Raw genomic sequence first — 18,753 nt, 5'->3', positions numbered from 1 at the left:
AAAAAGTCAGGTTTAATTACTTTACTTTAGAGATACAAAACTATGATATTAGTTCAGTTAATTAATCAAATTCATTCTCACATCTTTGCATTAGCCCCACTTCCTATGCTCACGATTTCCACAGTTCTTCTCTGTATCATATTCACCTAAATTCACGGCTCACTGGCACCATACTCAGTAATAAACTCGTTGGATTTTTTTAGAAATGACTCTTTATTCCCTTTGGTTGTATTGGTTCACACTTCCATGAAGTTCAGCATGTTAAATATGGACTATGCCCCACTCAAAAGAGTGATATTAGAATCCGGGCTCCCGAAGCCTTTACAGATGGTTTCTTAATCCTTAACATTTCCAGTTCTGTTTTATATTTAAAGAGAGTTAAAATGAGCAGTTTGATCTCTTCAGTGCCAAGGACCTCTAAAAACAATTAGAATATTCTCAATTGGTTGTCTTGATAAAATGTTGATACTCTCTCTGTGCATTTTGTCCTTTCTTTTTTTTTTTTTTAAAAAAAAAGGAAAAGATCTACAGCAGTCATCAGATTGTTCAAAGGCTAGTGCTGATTAGGCAACAAATTAGTCTAAGTTTTGCTATAATTTCAGGAGTCCAAGATATATAGGATCTCTAGAAACTACAGGGGAATAAGAACATTCATCTTGTGCTTTCCTCCTTGGTTTAGTGGATAAAAACATCAATGCAAATTTCTATTTTTAATTCATCCACTAATCTAAATTTGACTTGAAAAAGAGCAGAATAATACCTTGCTATGGTGATTCTCATAATAACGGTTGCCTTATAACAGCGCTTGCTGATCAGGCATAATGATCCATTTAGGAAGCATTAGTGGAAGAATGCTCAAACTTGATCTCAAATTACACCAATCTGCTAGTGTTCCAAAATAAACGCATCAGGTGGTATTGAAATGCAGGTAGTTAACCAATTCATCAGCGCACATATTTACGCTATTAGGAATATCATTTAAAAATATATTAAACAGACTTAATGCAGTTTCTAATTCTAGCGGCACTGTCTTTGGCCTTGTGTTGTTTCTAGTGTAAATTTTAATATTCCTTAATTGCACAGGTATATTGTTTCTGAGTGATAGCTGAACATAGATAATTAAGCTGTTACCCATGAGCTTCGGTGGTCAGCATGGTTGTGTATCTTTGTCTTATGCCTGCTCCCCATTCTGGTTACCCCAAATCTCAGGGGAGGCAAATGAATGGCATTTGACTCACCAGCTTCACAGCCTACTGGTTAGACATAGCTGTGTCCAACAGGTACAGTCAATTACATGCCTCTCGGAGAGTCAAGCATTTCCTGAAGCTAAAAGCGTTCAATCTGTTGGCTTCACAGCTTTTACTGTCGTAGAAAACTGGGTTCAGATATGTTTGAACCTTCAGAATCATTTTTACAACATTCTCCTTCCCTCTTGCATAACATAGGAAGTAAGTTCAGTAAACTGCAAAGGATAAATCAATCTATTGACTAATAGTTAAGGCCATTATGAACTGATCAAAGTTTTAGTTTTTGTTAATCAAATCGTGTGCTGGAGGAAAATGTGACATAGTTTGGTGTCCATCATGAACCAGGTTTATTTTTAACTGTAGGACATCGAGCAGAGGGAATCCAAGGAAAGATTGAAGCCTAAGCATTTTGTCATCTGTCATGGTTGCTGTGTTAGGGGAGGGCTTGATGAGAACATCTATTTACAATGTGTAATCAATACTCAGTGCTGAATAGGAAGGTCACAAGCACAAATTCTAATAAGAACAAGCACACCTTACATAAACAGCAAATGTTGGGTATCAAACCCAAAATGGGCTTATTTCCAGTATGTTTAAAATATGCACAACGAACTCAATATCTCTTAAAGTCCCCTTCTCCACTTCACTTCTAAGTATCTATGACCAAAGGAACATTAAAGGAATTTTCTGTCTAGCATGAGGCAGGAATCCAAAGTTATTAAAAGCATTACTATAACTCAACATGACCTGCTCAGTAGAAAAGTCCCCTACCCTATCCATACCTAACTAATAGAAGTTTAAGAAGTTTTCCTTTTTTATTGATTTTTATTGAGCTCTGCATTTTTCTCTGCTCCCCTTCCTGCCTCTTCCCTCACCTTCAACCCTCTCCCAAGGTCCCCACACTTCCAATTTACTCAGGAGATTTTGTTGTTTTTTTTTTGTTTTGTTTTAATTTCCCATGTAGATTAGATTCATGTATGTCTCTCATAGGGTCCCCATTTTTGTCTAGGTTCCCTGGGACTGTGATTTGTGAGCTGGATTTTTTCAATTAAAAATCATGTTAGAAATGACTAAAATAGCATTTTTGAACAATATCAAAAGGGTGGACATAAAAGATAAATCCTAGTAATTCAAAGAGCCCACTCTCAGCCATTTCCTGACCACACCGCTGAGAAGTATTTTGATTCCTGAACTTTGTAGCAAACGCGCCCTGAACATTTCTATCTATCTTGGCTTTAATGAAGGTAGATGAGATTTCTGAACAAGTTCAGGAAAGTACTTCTTTCAAGCAGGGGAACTGCTTAAATTAATTAAGCTAATTAGGTTAATGAATAATTAAGATAATTCTTTCACTCTTCCCCCCACAATTCAGTCCTCCATCTCCTACAAGTGAGTCTCAAATGATGGTATTAAGATTCTTAAAAACAATCACAAAATCTGTTTAATATTCCATATCATAGTCAAGTCCAACTTTGTCATATTTTAGTACTGAGAATTGACACATTGTCATATATTGACTATATCTAATTCAAAATTCTAAGTATCATAAATTAAAACTTATTTTAAAATTAAGCAGATATTTAGATACAAATAAAATACTTTTTTTAAAAAAAAAATCACTTATTTGAGATATATTAGATTCACAGTACCTGTTTCTTATTCTAGGCTCTGCAAAATACTATTCCATGTTATCCTCTAATAAACTAATGGGAAATAACTGAATATGGAGAGGTATTTAGACACATGTCCAAGGTTATACAGCTGAACACAGTAGAGCTGTGGTTTCCTTTATTTCAAAGAAAAGGAGTAAATCTTTCAAATCATTCTATAACATGGAAAGCCAGCAAGTGTGCTGTTGTTTTAATCAATCCGGTATTTTTATAGACTGCCTTTTCAGTGACTTAGCCAACTGGTAAAATACAGATATTTGAGAAAGTATACACAAAAGAAAGCCAAATGACACTTTACAGCTTTAATCCTTAAGCCCCCTGTACACCTGTCCACTCGTCATCCACTATTGAGTGTCAATGTAGAAACAAAGTCAGGAAAGTTGGATCTTAGAGGATATAGGTATTTTGCTGTTTATCCCTGTGACCACAGACCTTGTCCTGTCAGTCTGTCATCTTTCTTCAGCTAACCTCTGTCGTCTCCATCACCACTAAGGGGCAATACAACAGCACACATGTCAAGATAATTAGTGTGTAGCAGCAATTTTCATTAGACCAATGATCTCCAATAAGATCTTCCCAAGGGCTGCATTAAGTTATATGTAATAGTTAGGCGGACCACGTGTGTATTAGCATATAATTTGCAGGTGATTTGCATATGCATTTGAAGATCGCATCCTATTGCTCTGGATATTTCTAGTAAAACATAATTACTTCATCATTGAAGGCTATGGTTTCTGTGTGAAGGTACAGTTTAGGGTACAGGTGCCTTATAGCAGAATGGCCCAGCAAAAGGGCAAGGTAGCACAAACCGTACAGATGGTTGGGGACAAAAGAACTCAAGGGAGGGCAATATAAGTATTTAGAGTGTAGGGTGGGCACATTGTCTCTAAGGATATAAGAATAAAAGCACACTAGGTGGTCCTTCTAAAATGCCTGTCCTGTTGTCATTGTTAACTTTTACTTATTTCTATATCAACTCTGTATGAGTCTTTTATATGTGATTTATCTTTTAAATTAGACTTAAAACATTTGATTATCTGCTTAACTAAAACACTGATTATCATAAAAGTATAAAGTTATAGTAGACAGTATGTAAGAGAAGCATCTGCTTTAAAAATAAGTTTACAGTTTAGTTAAAGGGAAGTTGGTATCCTAAAATTTAATGAATCTTGTATCTATTTTCCTTGCCACGTCATAAATCCATGCCATTGATCATAAGGTAAACCAGATGGGAGCAGCATCAATCATGTTGGCTGGACTGAAAGGACCCAAGTAACACATTTACAGCTCATCTGTCCCTAGTCAAAAACAAATCACTAAATTAGGATTCATAAAAGATGTACTTTCCTTGAAACTTTTCAAATAATAGTCAAAAAACTTGCTATGTTAATAAAACATATAACTTAAAATCATTGAGAATATATAAGAATAAGGAATTCTTGCCAAACTCAAATAACTTCAACATGTTTAATTATTTGATCTCAGGCTTAAGAATGTCTACACAAACTTTTACAAAAAATAATAAATAATAATAGATATTTGAGGTCAAGATGAGGAAAATTAGAATCAGTAACTTTTTATTTCAGAGATAACTTTTCATTTTTATATTCTAATTTTTTTCCTTCCCAGGATAATGCTCATGCTGGAGCTTTACTCCATTCAACTCTGGACTCTCAGTGTACTGCATAAACTGCATCATATAGTATGATTGTATGTACTCTAATATGTAGTATGTTAAAACTCTGGGTAACTGTGACAAGTGCATGAACCCAATTTATCCCTCATAGACTTTTCAGAAGTCAAGACAAAAAGCAGAAAAAAAATATTCCAAGCAAGCTGGATCTGTAAGTACTTTGAGTTATAATTACCGAATCGATTCTTTGTATTTACAGAAGCACAGTCCATGGTTTTTAAGACTCATTCTGTGTTTGTGTGAGCCACTGAGATTTGGTAACTTCATTGTTCAAGAAAAATATAATCATAACAATAGGTCCAAAATTACCATCAGGTGCAGAGCTACATTAATATTTTAAATTCTTGATGTTAAAAAGTAATACAACCTAAGTAGATGGCTACTAAAACTGGAGTACAAACAAGGCTTTTAAGCAAAACCAAGGCAAACTGCCACTTACCCCTTTCATATAGTAAGGAGGCCATTTGCTTGTTCTTGGCCACTTATCCCCGAAATAATTGCACAGAAACTGTATAAATTAAATCATTGCTTGGCCCATTAGCTCTAGCTTCTTATTGGTTAACTCTTACTTATTAATTTAACCCATTTTTATTAATCTGTGTATCTACACGTGGCTGTTGCTTACTGGCTAAAGTTCCGGTGTCTGGTCTACAGTGGGGCTACATGGTTTCTTCTCTCTGACTCTGCCCTTCTTTCTCCCAGCATTCTGTTTAGTTTTTCCCACCTAGCTGTTTTCCTGTACAGCTCTGCTATAGGCCCAAAGCAGTTTCTTTATTCATTAATGGTAATCATAGCATACAGAGGGACATTCCACATCACTTTCAGCATTTTTTATTTCATTTGCTACCAAACTTGCCAAGCTATAANTGGAAAAAACAATAAATTTTAAAGACAAACTTTGGAATCCTCTTTATATATTGTGCGGACTAGTTTCAATTATCTATAAGCCTAAGTAGTTCGTATAAATTTCTTTTCCTTCATTAATATTGATCACCTGAGAAAAATCACATAAGGCTTTCATAATTCAGTTTTTCACTAGATAAATAGCAAATTGAAATGATTATTATTCATGATGCCAGCCAGCTTCTTTGGGTGCATACCTATGGCTGTAGTTATGCAAATCTACCATGTTTAACTGACTACATCAACACTGTGGATTGAATTAGCTGCAACTCAGAGACAGAAATAATTCTATTAGAGTTCATTTCCGGCCATGTAGTCCTCTATTAGTAATTGTATTGGGCTATCGAGACACAATCATTAGACACATAAAACGGTATATTAGTAGTAAAAGAAAAATCGTAAACCTTTAAGGAGAATTCATAAAATATGTACTTTTGACTCACAGTTAAAACATTTATTAAATTACACACAGCAAAAGAGAGCACTAAAAAAATGAGACACATCACCGAGGAGGCACATGACAAACAACCAACTAAAATTTATATGCATCAAGTCACCAATAAAGAAACGGATGTGGTATTTCCAAACATCTTAATAAATGCACCTAAAAAATTGAGAGTCCCCATCAAATTGCTTGTTTAATCAAATTCACAAGATATTTTTAGTCAACATGAATGTTACTGTGTTTTGAACAACAAACACCCTCACAATTATTTCTAGAAAAAAAATATCAGGAGGACAAGCGTTTCCAAACATATACTGCATAATATTTTACAGGAACTGTCTCTAAAGCCTAGTTACATTTCATTAGACCTCATCCCTTTGAATTCGTAAACACAGAACGTTGCTCCACTTGTGATCACCTTCTTATTCCTCACGACAAAGGGCTGTGAGCCATGTAGACAATCTCACCTAAAAGAGACCATACTTAAGCAGGAACAGGCACAGAAATTGATCCAAAATCAAAAGCTAGAAAGTCGCAATTTTGGGTTTCAGACTGAGCTGCTCTTGCCACCTTCCTAAGTACTGTTGACTTTTGTCACTTGGCAATTTGTCTCTGAACACTTGTAAGGGAAAACAGCACGTTTTATTTCTAAAAATCTAAATATTTAAATGTTTTATGTACTTTCTTGTCCTCAAAAGAAAATCAAGATACATGAGGTAAGCAAATGGTAGCTTTGTAGAACAACCTCTTTTTCAATCTCAAACTTTTCTCAATGCCTAGTAAAGATCATGATGGCATGAGTTAACACATTGAATCACCCTACAGAAATTTATTTGATAGTTATTTATTTCCCCCAATACAACATCTACATACATATTCATGAAATTAAATACGACCTCTAAAGCAAATTCCTTGAGCTAAGGTAATTTTTTTTAAATTATTATTTATTTATTAAAGATTTCTGTCTCCTCCCCGCCACTGCCTCCCATTTTCCTCTCCCTCCCCCAATCAACTCCCCCTCCTTCATCAGCCCGAAGAGCAGTCAGGGTTTCCTGTCTTGTGGGGAGTCCAAGGTAATTTAAAATAGAAAAAAAAATCTAACCAGACTAATTCGTTCTTAGTTTTGAAGTCTTAAAAGCAAGTACTATGTTTCCAAACTACAAAAGTAGATATCTTCCATCATAGTCAGATAGAACTCAGAACACAGGTGTCTGTGAAAAAAAAAAATCAAAGAATAAAGCAATATAACACAAATATCACAAAAGTTAATAAGAGTCCTATGGAGGCTGCTCCAGTGCCCTCACACAATTCTCTCACTCTCTAAGTTGAAAATACTTGAAAAGGCCAAATGTGTTACATGGTTTCAGAAAACCAAAGAACACCGTCATAGCCCTTGCTAACCTCTCTTAAATGTCGACATAGACAGATGGACATGGCTATTCCCCGCTCTAATTCCGAACAGATATAAGATCAATTAACACTTTTTACTACTTTACATTAAAAGCAGTACGTCAAAAGTCTCAAAAGTATTGTTATCACCAGTATCCTCAGCTTTACAAATTAGACAACTGAGGTTTAGAGGAATGGACTTGGTTAGGGTTGCACCAGCTAGGCAGTAAATTGTGGAGCTTAAAGTCAAATTCATAACTGCAGGCTTTATAGTAAAGGATTTACTTATTTATTTTGCAAACACAGTATTTCTCCAATGTCTGTGGTAGATTGATTCAGAATACCTGGCCAATACCCAAGTCTCAAAGCTTTTAAAATTACAAAATTTGCATTAAGGTAAATACATTCTCCAATATATTTTAAATTGCCTCTCAATTGTAATGTAAATGCAACAGTTGTTTTACTGTATTCTTCAGAGAGTAATTGCAAAAACAATATGCTTTCAGCACTCACTCACTTTTTCCCAATTATCTTTATTACTGGGTTGGTTCTATTGATATGGAGTCCACAGATATGGAGATCAGACTATAACAGTTATATATGATGCATGGAATAATGATTTAAAAGAGCTGCCACGTTCCACTGTGAGCTTAAACTTTGCCCAATGACGTTCTTATACATTCAGGAGAATTTCATTAATATTTCTTTTCTGCCAAGAATCCGATTCTGTGGACTCCAGAGTGAGTGTCCTAAGCCCCATCTCCACTTTTCCAGCATTCTCAATAGTTCGTATTTGTGATGGTTATCTGCATAGAGGTTATCATTAACTTTCTCCTCAGCTCAAGAGATGATCAGTGTGTCACTTCTTTCTAACTTCATCGTCAGAGAGTCAGGACAGTGATGGGCAGCCCAGGAGAAGGAAAGAGAGGAACGAACAGATGATTCTAGAGTTAAGACATTCAGTCTAACATAAATAGTAAAGCTCACCATTCAGATATGACTTTGTAGTTTACAGGGCACATTCACTTTAAGAGTTTATCATTACAATAAAAAGGATCGTTTGAGTGGTAAAGCAATTTTTTTCTCAGGGAAAGTTAGTGACTTATTTAAGGAGGTCAGAATCAAAAAATTAGGAACTCTTGAGTCATTCTTACATAGTGTCATCGAACCTGAAATTTTAAACTATTAATGTGAGTCTTATTTTTTTAAGATTCTTTTTTATATTTTTATGCCTATATGTGTCTGTGTGAGAGTATGCCAGATGTGTGAAATTGGAAGGGAGGCCAAAAATGGGTTTGAACTGTAGTTACAGGGATCAGTAAGCTACCTAACATGGATGCTGAAAAGTAAGTTAGGGTTTTTAATGCTGAGTTATCTCTCTAGTCACAAATGTACTTTTTACATATATTATTTATGCTGTAGCTTAGTTATACATATTTTTGGCATTACTTTCTTTGAGACATACTTAACCGTCCCACCACTTTCAATAAAAACACCAGAAATTAAGCTGTTGATGTTCTCAGAGACTACCACCTGTAACACATTAATTACTCCTATTGGCACTTTATTTGTTGTTCCAAAAGAATTTCGGAGGGTTACAACAGGGCTCTGCATTACAGAGGAAATGCCAAAGTTTCCAGTAAACATGGGTGCTGAGGGCAAAGTCATGGTTGACTCACAGCAAATCCTCTTCTGTTTTTATGCTGTTGAAAAATAATCACATCCATAAACTTCTTTATGTTAACAGACAACAGTGGATATGAAAAAAATGCAGGAAAGACTGTGTTCTATCAGAAGCTGATTGTATGAAATCATGTAATTATGGTGAAATCAACATTAAACAATAAACTGTCATGATATTTTGACAAGTCAATGTAGTCCATTTTTATCCAATAGTTTTAGCTACTATAGCTTTCTCTGAACATCTCTGTCTTGGCAAGTAGAACTACTCTATATAAAACGTTTATTGTTATAAAGTCAGTATTTTTTAATGCATACTCATTTTGGGGAGGTGACAAGTTATATCTTGTGATAGGAAGATTTACTTACAAACCGGCTTGGGAGAACTGTGCTGAGCAGAACCAAAGATGCAGGCTCTGCTCTTTCCCAGCTTGGCTGCCTCAGCCCAGGGCTTATTGTACATGCAAAAGAAGACAGCAAAGGTCTTATGATCAAAAGGAAAGAAATGACTGACAAAACAGTGCTACTTCAAAGGAACTAATGGAATGATTAGTCCCAAAAAGACCAAAAAGACTGAAGAATTCATGATGTCATAAAAAGCAGAGCTACTTAAATTGGATTAGAAAATAAAAATGACATGAACATTGTAAATATTCACAGATCACATCATTGACGTGTAATGTGCCGTTAAATGATGTCAAATTAAAGGGGAAATTACATGTGTGAGAAGCAGGATGAATAAAAAGAAGACATTTAAAGATACATGGTCCTTCAAGTGAAAATCCCTAACATATATCACAGAGATGATCATCAGCCAGACAGCGGAACTGGGGGAGTGAAATGTAAAATGGAAGACAGGGGTGGACAAGATGGTGCTTTTAAAAAAAAAAAGCAAAAATAACCCCTCAGTTTCAAATATCATAAATGGAAGTTATTTAAATAATTTGCTTTATGAAATGAGTACAAACATGGTGGGAATAAATATTTGATCCTGTCATTCTGGCTTTGAATTAGTCCAAAAATTTAATCATATATAAATTTGACAAGAAAAAAAATTCTCTCTCCTTTAGTTTACATGTTAGCAATTTTCTCTTGCTAAGAGTATATGTTGCTGACATATAATTTTTGGATTGGTTTGGAATGTATACACACTATTCAAAAAGAAACAAGACTAGATTGTGAGGTTGGTTCAACGTCTGTCTTCTCCTGTGTCTAACTGATGCATTAACTAATAGTCATTTATATTATTAATATGTAGCTATTCTGAATTTAATTCAAATACTCCAAAAAGGTATGCAAATAGTTTAATTGTTTAGAGACAAGTAGCTACATTTAGATCTGGCCCTTTCTAGTTTAAAGAAATATTTAGAAAATATTAAATAGAAATCATTCACTTTGTACTTGTCACTCTTTTCATTTATCTATTTTTCTAGTCTCTAATTGGAAACACCAAATATATAGGCAGGAACTACATTTTATAAACACAGGCTAATTGCTAATAAAATTCCACATATTGTCATGTAGACTTGTTGCCTCTAGGTGACAATGGAAGAAAAGTCCAGAGAAACCCTAGCTATCATTTACACCTGTTCAAATTGGTTAATACTCAAAACACACTCCGAAAATCAAAAGATGTATGCTTAAAGGTGCACTAATATCTCTTTCTGGTATACTTAAAAAAGGCAAAAAAAAAAATTATACTGTTTTAAAAGACAAGCATAGTTTGTTGGCAATGAGATATTCAAAGCAGCGCTTTGTAACTAGGTATAGGTCAATATTTAAATTTCAGTACTTTGAAAATCATATGTACCTGAGACTTCTCTTTAGATTGCTCACTAAGGAAGAAACTTTCATAAACTGCAGTGTGGTCAGCAGTGCTCTGTGTGTGTCAATTATGAAGAATGCTCTCTTTCCCTCAGTGTTCTATAGAAGTCTAAAATTGAATGGATTTTTGCTATAAAGAAAGTATAGCCCGTGCAGCAGTGGAAGTAGACTTCTACATCCATTAAAAGACAAGCTCCGCCCACGCCCACTCCCAACATCCCCCCCCTCCCCCACCCCCTCCTTCCAATAAAACATAAAACAAGCGGAACCACCTCCTTGCCTGTACTCTCTCTTTCTGTCCCTCTTCTGTAGAGGTGGCTGCTTTCTCTCTCTCTCTCTCTTCCCCCCTTTTCCCCCTCTCTCTCCCTCCCTCTCTTTTCCCCCCCTTGTTCCCTCCTCTCTTTCGCTTCCATAACCCACTGAATAAACTCTATACCCAAACTCTCTCTGCACAGCTGTCTCACCTCCATGGTCTCCCACCCGCTGTGCCCCCGTCCACAGCTTTGGTTCACCCACCGCTACCTCACCTAAGACTCAGGTGATCTGTTGTGGCCCCTCATGTGACCGGCCTTCCCCCACCTCTATATCTTTAAAAAAGAATATCACATATAACTTTAGCCCTAGCACTCAGGAGGCAGGGGCAGATACAAGCTCTGTGAGTTCAAGGCCAGCAATAGTTACACAGTGAAAACCTTTTGCAATATCAATAAAAAACCTAATTTATTTCTAGACAGAAAATTCCATGTCTATATATTGTAAACCAGTATACACAATTCCCAATGGTTTCTCAGCTTGTATCCCAAAGAGTCAATCATACCAACATCAGATTTCACGAGTACGAAGAAAGACACTAATAAAATACAGTAACTTTTTTACGTTTCATGAATGAAACAGATTCTATTGTCATTACTTCATGTGTTCCACTGGTTTTATTCCTCATGACAATAAAGCATAGTACAAGAGAAGTTAAGAAATACAGTATACATTACCCAGACATGCAACATACTAACTATAAAACATAAACACTTGCTCTACTATGTTCATAGCAGCTTTATTTGTAATAACCAGAACCTAGACGTCCCTCTACCGAGGAATGGATAAGAAAAATGTGGTGCTTTTACACATTGTACTATTACTCAGCTATTTAAAACAAAAACTCCAGAAAATTTGAAGGCAAATGAATGGAGCTAGAAAAAAAATTTATCCTGAGTGTGACAACCCAGACTGCGAAAGACAAAATGGTATGTACTCACTCATAAGTGGATATTAGCTCCAAAATAGAGGATAACTATGCTACAATCCACAGACCCAGAGAGAGACGACGTAATAAGAAGAGTTCATGGGGTTCATGGGGGGAGGGGAGCACCCACATCTTCCCGGGAAGGGGTAATAGAAGAGATTTTGTGAATGAACTGAGGGCAAGAGGAGATAGGAATTGTAGCCATCCAATTTAAATGGGGCACAGAGGGTGAGAGGTCTGAGGAGGACTATATTTGAGGGAGGGGAGGATATTCCGGGGTCAGGAAGAAACCTGGTGAAGGGGGAATCTCCCAGGGGGCTATGGGAAGAATCCTAGCTTAGACTCTTAGTAATAGTGGATAAGTAGGCTGAACCGGCTGTCTCCTGTGATTAGACTGATACCTGGCCCAATTGACATCAAAAACATTGCCATCCAGCAACTGATGAAGGCAGATATAGAGACCCAAAGCCAAATATTAGGCAGAGTTTGGGAATCCTGAGGAAGAGAAGGAGGAAGGAGTTTAGGAGGCAGAGGGGTCAAGGACACTACCAGAAAACTCACAGAATCAACCAACCTGGCCTCAAAGGGACTCACAGAGGCTGAACCGACTACCAAGGAGCCTGAATGAGACTGATTTAGGCACTTTGCATATATGTTACAAGTATGTAGCTTGGCCCTTTTGTGGTACTCCTAACAGTGGGAACAGAAGCTGTCTCTGAAACTTGTACTGGCATTTGAGACCTTCTTCCTCATACTGGGTCATCTTGCCAAGCCTTAATATGTAGGAAGGTGCTTAATTGTACTGTAACTTGATATGCCATGTTTGGTTGATACTCATAAAAGACCTGCCCTTTCCTGGATGGAGATGGAAGAGGAGGAGCTTGGGGGAAGGCTTGGAGGGGCGATGAAGAGGAAGGACTGGGAGGAGAGGATGAGGTGGGAGTTATAAAATGAATAGATGAATTAAAAATATTCAGTTCAATGGACATAAAAGTTTACCTCTTAGAGATTTATTGAAATTGTCCACAGTTACTACTTGTAGCAATAAGCTTTGACTAAAACAATATTGGCCTAAAAGAAAAAATGTTCAACTCCAGAAACTGGCAGTTTGTAGATTGTCAGCAGTGAATATGGTTTAGAAACTGGGGCTCTATGATTATAACTTTTTTCTTATAAATTATTATGGAAGCCATTGTGCTTTAAGTGACACAATTTGCCAGCTGTTGAAATTGAATAATAAAAAATTACAAGTTTATTGTGAGCAGTGGATATTCACATGCACAGCAAACATGAAGGAAAGCTTAGTACTTAGCATGGATACTCTATTTGGTTAACATTAATCCTTAGCTAAAGGAATTAGAACATTTTCAATAAAGCATCTTAAATAAAATAAACTCTTAACAAACATCATCTCCCCTGCAGTGAATGTAAAAATCTGAATTTTAGAAAGGTTCGGTCTAAAAAAAAAAAAGCATTCATCATAAATATAAGAAAGAAATATAGACAAAAAGATGTGAAAGAAGGTGTATGATTGAACTAGTCTTATGATATTATTCAGAATTAATCACAAATACATTAGGAATCATTATATTATTAGTATTACAAAAATTTACTTTAAATTATAGTTTATAAAATTAAAAGTAAGTAACTCTTGAACGTGTTTTTATTCTAGAAACAACCTAAAAAGTTTCCAAGCATAGTTATTTGAGTGTTTTTAACAATTATTTTTCTTTTATTAAAACTGATTTTTTGTGTGTAATATGTTTTGATTACAGTTTTCCTTCTCTTAAAACCTCTGAGCTTTTCCCTGTCTAAATCAGATGGGATTCCAGTGCTGAGAGAAGAAATGGATACGTGTTTTCACCCCTAACCCAGAAACTCTTTCTAATAGATAACCACTTGCAAATGAAAAAAATAGCTCTCTTTGGTGGAGTCTTATTGGAGAAGCAATTTGATTTTTTTGATGGAAGTGAATAGAGAGATGGATTTTCGTTTTATTGTTCATCTTCTTCAGAGGAAAGAAACACAAATGAACCTTACTCAAATGTTTAACTTTTGTAAGATGTTCAGAATATTTAGATAACCAGTATAGAGTTTCTCCTAGTGTAGAATGTTTTTAAAAATTAATAAATCTGTTCATAAAATATCCTCTGAATTTCTTCTGACAGACAGGTAAAGTAAATGTAGCCTGAGGCAAAACCCATGACAAGAGAAAGATATCTGGTTCTGAGCTGTCCTATAAGATTACAATAGATTGTAAATTTTCTTCAACACCCCATAATCATGTCAGGACCCAATGCAGTTCTCTAGTGAGTTTCATTAATATTTAGACTTACTTTAATGAAGAAAAAGGACTGAATACTCAATATAAACTATTTTATTAACACAACAAGTAGACCGCTATATATAGTGTTGCCAATATCGCTAAGCTTGTTGCAATGATTTTGTGATTCATATCATACGAATGAATGTTAATATTTGTAGTGTGCAATGATATTTATATTCTTAGAGGATTTTTGTTATAGAAAGTCTCAAAGGAACACAATTTTCCCATTTTCAAATTTTATCAAAAATTTCAGTAACTGACAGATATAACTGGTGACCATAAATGAATAATAATATATGAAAAATGACAGTATTATGTTCTCTAAATAAATGCATATTTTCTAATGACAGCTTGAATTTTGCAGGAAAATGGGTGGAGCTAGAAAACATTATTTTGATTGAGGTGACCCAGACACAGAAAGACAGTTATCACATGTACTCACTCATAGGTGGTTTTTAAACAGAAAGCAAAGAAAATCAGCCTACAAACAATAATCCTGGAGAACTTAGACAACAATGCAGACACTGAGAGAGACTTACATAGACCTAATCTACATGGGAAGTAGAAAGTAGAAAAATACAAGATCTCCTGAGTAAATTGGGAGCATGGGGACCTTGGGAGAGGGTTGAGGGGGGGGGGAGAAGCAGGGAGGAGAGCAGAGAAAAATGTAGAACTCAATAAATATCAATAAAAATGTATAAATAAACAAATGTGTATTTTCTTAGATTTGGCATAAAGAATGTGTTTCTAAACTATTCTCCATTTAGTTTACTTAGGCATTCACAATGTAGAGGAAATCATCAGAAAACCACTTATGCTTATTCAATAATGTTAAGAAAACATTATGAATAAATTTCGAAATAATAGAAAAACACTTTCATAATTTTCTTGAGGTCTCTTACAAATATTTTTCTTGATTCCTTTCCTCTCTGTGTTATCCTCATGGCACCGTATGAGCAGAATTGCCGGCATGGGTCTGTAGAAACTGACAGAATAAGCAATCCATCCAAATAAAATTATTTTCATTTAAATATATGAACCAGAAATAGAAATATTTTAAAAAAACTGTACAAATCATTTGGTTTGATCTTTAGCACCAAAATAAATAAATAAATAAATAAATAAATAAATAAATAAATAAATAAAATCACCAGAAACATGAAGGGACAGTAAGGTAAGCAACCATTTTTATAAGAAAACATTCCCATCTTGATCTGAAAGTTTTCAAATTAATGAGTAAACTTTTGAGTGTTTTTCCTTCACTGATGATGAATGACTGAAATGGTTCTCTAATTTATATGGCAGAAGAAGATGTTCAGTGTAGAGTCTCGAAAGCACAAAAGAGGTCTTAGTGTTTGATAAGCACTTGTAAGGAGTGACTAAGTTCATTCTCTAGACCAGTCTTGAAGCTACAACCGACCCTAACTTACTTCAAGAACAATTAGGAAGATGACACAGAATAGTTCCAGACACTAATCAGGACATGGTATGTGAAATTTAAATCTTAAGAGAATCCTTATTTTACAAATATCTAGAAATCATGAAGGTACTGGTGAGAAACTATAACCTACTCCAGCAGCTTATACTGATTATATAAACCTAAAAGGATTGCTCTAAACTGTAGTGAAATCCTCGGGACTTCTCAAGGCCTTTTTAAATTTTTGTGATTTTATTATTTCCTCCATTTGTAATTCTTGTAAAGCTCAGTTATCAAGAAAATAGTTACAGCCTCAGCCTGTGACTGTGTGACAGCTGTCTCAGGTAGGAAACGACATTGATCTGCTTTGGTTTCTCTAGTGTGATCATATCACAATATTTTCTCTTGCCTTCACTATTTTTCTACTAAAGAAAGCAGTCCTTTTCCATTTAAATTTACTCTTTATTACCAAAGAGTCATAAAACCTGAGCATGTTTTCCCTGCCTTAAAAATGACTCCATTTTTTTTGACACATCACTTTCTCTAGGAGTTCCTCTTTCCCATCAAATCTCTATTGTCATGTAGTCCCTGGACACCTAATTATTGTTCATACTTTCTTTCCTAATATGTGGGTCTCTTTCTATAATTGTGACAAACTATTCTCATAAAGCAATGACTGAGTTCTAAGTTAAAAGCAAACTAGAACTTTATTTTGTTATTGATCGCCTGTTTCTAATTCTATTAATATCACCTCCATCCTGTCATCTCCCGAGTGGTGTTGGATTCTTCATTCTCACCCCGCCCCTCTTCTTGGCCAGATCACATGACTAACCTGTGTCTGTGATCTGTAGATGCTATCTTGTCATATTGCTCAAGATAGTTGATATCCTGAACACACTAGAGAAACTTGATGGGGTAACTACAAGGCTTACGATGAGGTTGCAAGAAGGAAGATTAAATACTGTGCAGAAGGAATGAAATATATGTCATATCAGAAGGAGCCACAGCCTAAAGACTTTGTCCCTTTTTCGATGTAAGTTTGCATTATCAAAAAAAAGATATTGAAGTGAACACTAGAGACCAGATGTTACATTTTGTTCTGCACAATGAAAAATGAATGGATTTGATAGTAATGAGGTTATATACTTGTATGTATATATGTATATGTGTGTGTGTGTGTGTATGTATGTATGTATGTATATAAGTATATACATATAGTGAAGCAAATATAGTTGCACCTGACCTCTGGTATATAAGCAAGTCTTCAAATCTCTCTTCTGGTTGGTTACCAACTATGCTGTCTAGATAATATCACAAAGTGAGTTATACAGAATTGTATTTGGACATTCAAATTTAGCTAAGAAATTTGCATAGGTGATGGAAAAGCTTCACCATGAAATATTAGAAAAGCCATTGTGTAAGGACAATAGAGAGTTTAAAATACATATTAATTTTTGAAAAACAGATTTTTTAAAACAGAATCAATTTTTTAAATCTTATTATGTTACATGTCCTGCGTTGGAAGCAGTGAAACCCCAGATCCTGATTTTCTTGTAATCCCCTGATCTGAGTGCCTACAGCTGCCCTGAGCAGGAGACCTTCAGGAGTTCCTGATGGCAGGAGAGTGGTTTCAAGTGGGTTTGGCTGGAACGTGGCTACCTCTATATAATCTGCCCCTAAACACAATAAAGGGGGCATTCTTGGGTAATTCAAGGATGACCCGTGTCGCTGTCTCTCTGTCTGTGTGTGTCTGTGTATTTTAATAACCTCCAGCCCCTTGCCCGAAGCTCGCGAACTGGGTGCCAGCTCACAGAGCGCAGACACGGGGGCGCGGTGCGCGGCAGTCTTGGTGTTACATGTCCTTGCCTATATGCATGTGTATGCATTGCACCATTGGGTGTCAAAAAAGGGTATCTGATCTCCTGGAAATAGATTACGAGCTGCTATATGGGTGCTAGGAATTGAAACCAGGTCTTCTGGAAAAGCAGACTGTGTTCTTAACTGCTTAGTCATTTCTTAAGCACCCCAAATTTTTAGATAAAACAAAATTTGGCAATGCCATGTCAACCTCATGGTGTCTCTATATCTGAAATTCCACTAAGCATTTAAATAGTTGAGTAAAAGAGACCTTAGACCTTATTAATAGCTTAGTTTTTAATTGTTTCTAAGCTGTATTCTCCTGGTATTTTACTCTTGTAGCAGTTATAGTGAAACAAAGAAAGAATGTGCAATATAAAACAGCAAGCTGGCAAAATATGTACTCTTCCAAAATGATGTGCTCCGAGTCATTGCCTATCTATCACCACATTTAAATCATGCCTCAGAGATATTTAAAGCAACAAAATGGCAGTGCTTTAAATTAATAAAAATAAATCTGCAATATAAACATAAAATGCTTTTAGGAATATCACTTAGTTATATAAAATTTTGACACATATATCTTGATTACAGAATCTAAGTAAGAAAAAGCTTACAAGTTGAACTCAAGAGTAGACATTGTTTTACTTAAAATCACAAAGTTAGACAAAACCCCTTTGATATGGTTTATTCATATTACATACAGAAGTTATAGCACCTTCTGTTGTTTAATGTTATGAACATTAGTATGGCTTATGGCTTAGGATGGCTCTTTGAAAGAAACATTTTAGAGTAGAAACTTGTTATAGCCATGCAAAGCAAAGCGAAGGTACTGAAATTTACCGAAGGCTCACCTTGCAAGTGGAAGAGCGTTCTTGCTGGAGTTAAAAGATGCCTCGATCTGTCTCCAGGAATTTACTTTGTTTCAGTCAGAAGAGGAATTTCTTAGTGTCTTTCTGCCCTCTCTAGCCCTTCACAAAACTGGCAGAGTTGTCTTCCCCTCAAAATGAGAACAAGGAAAGAGAGGAGGAAGAAGAAAAGAAGATGTAAAGAAAAAGATTG

This window comes from Alexandromys fortis, unplaced genomic scaffold (assembly GCF_014885135.2).
Source record: "Alexandromys fortis isolate MF-2015 unplaced genomic scaffold, M_Fortis_MF-2015_v1.1 scaffold_8_9099976_23576923, whole genome shotgun sequence".
NCBI lineage: Eukaryota > Metazoa > Chordata > Mammalia > Rodentia > Cricetidae > Alexandromys > Alexandromys fortis.
This window is presented reverse-complemented; position numbering follows the sequence as displayed.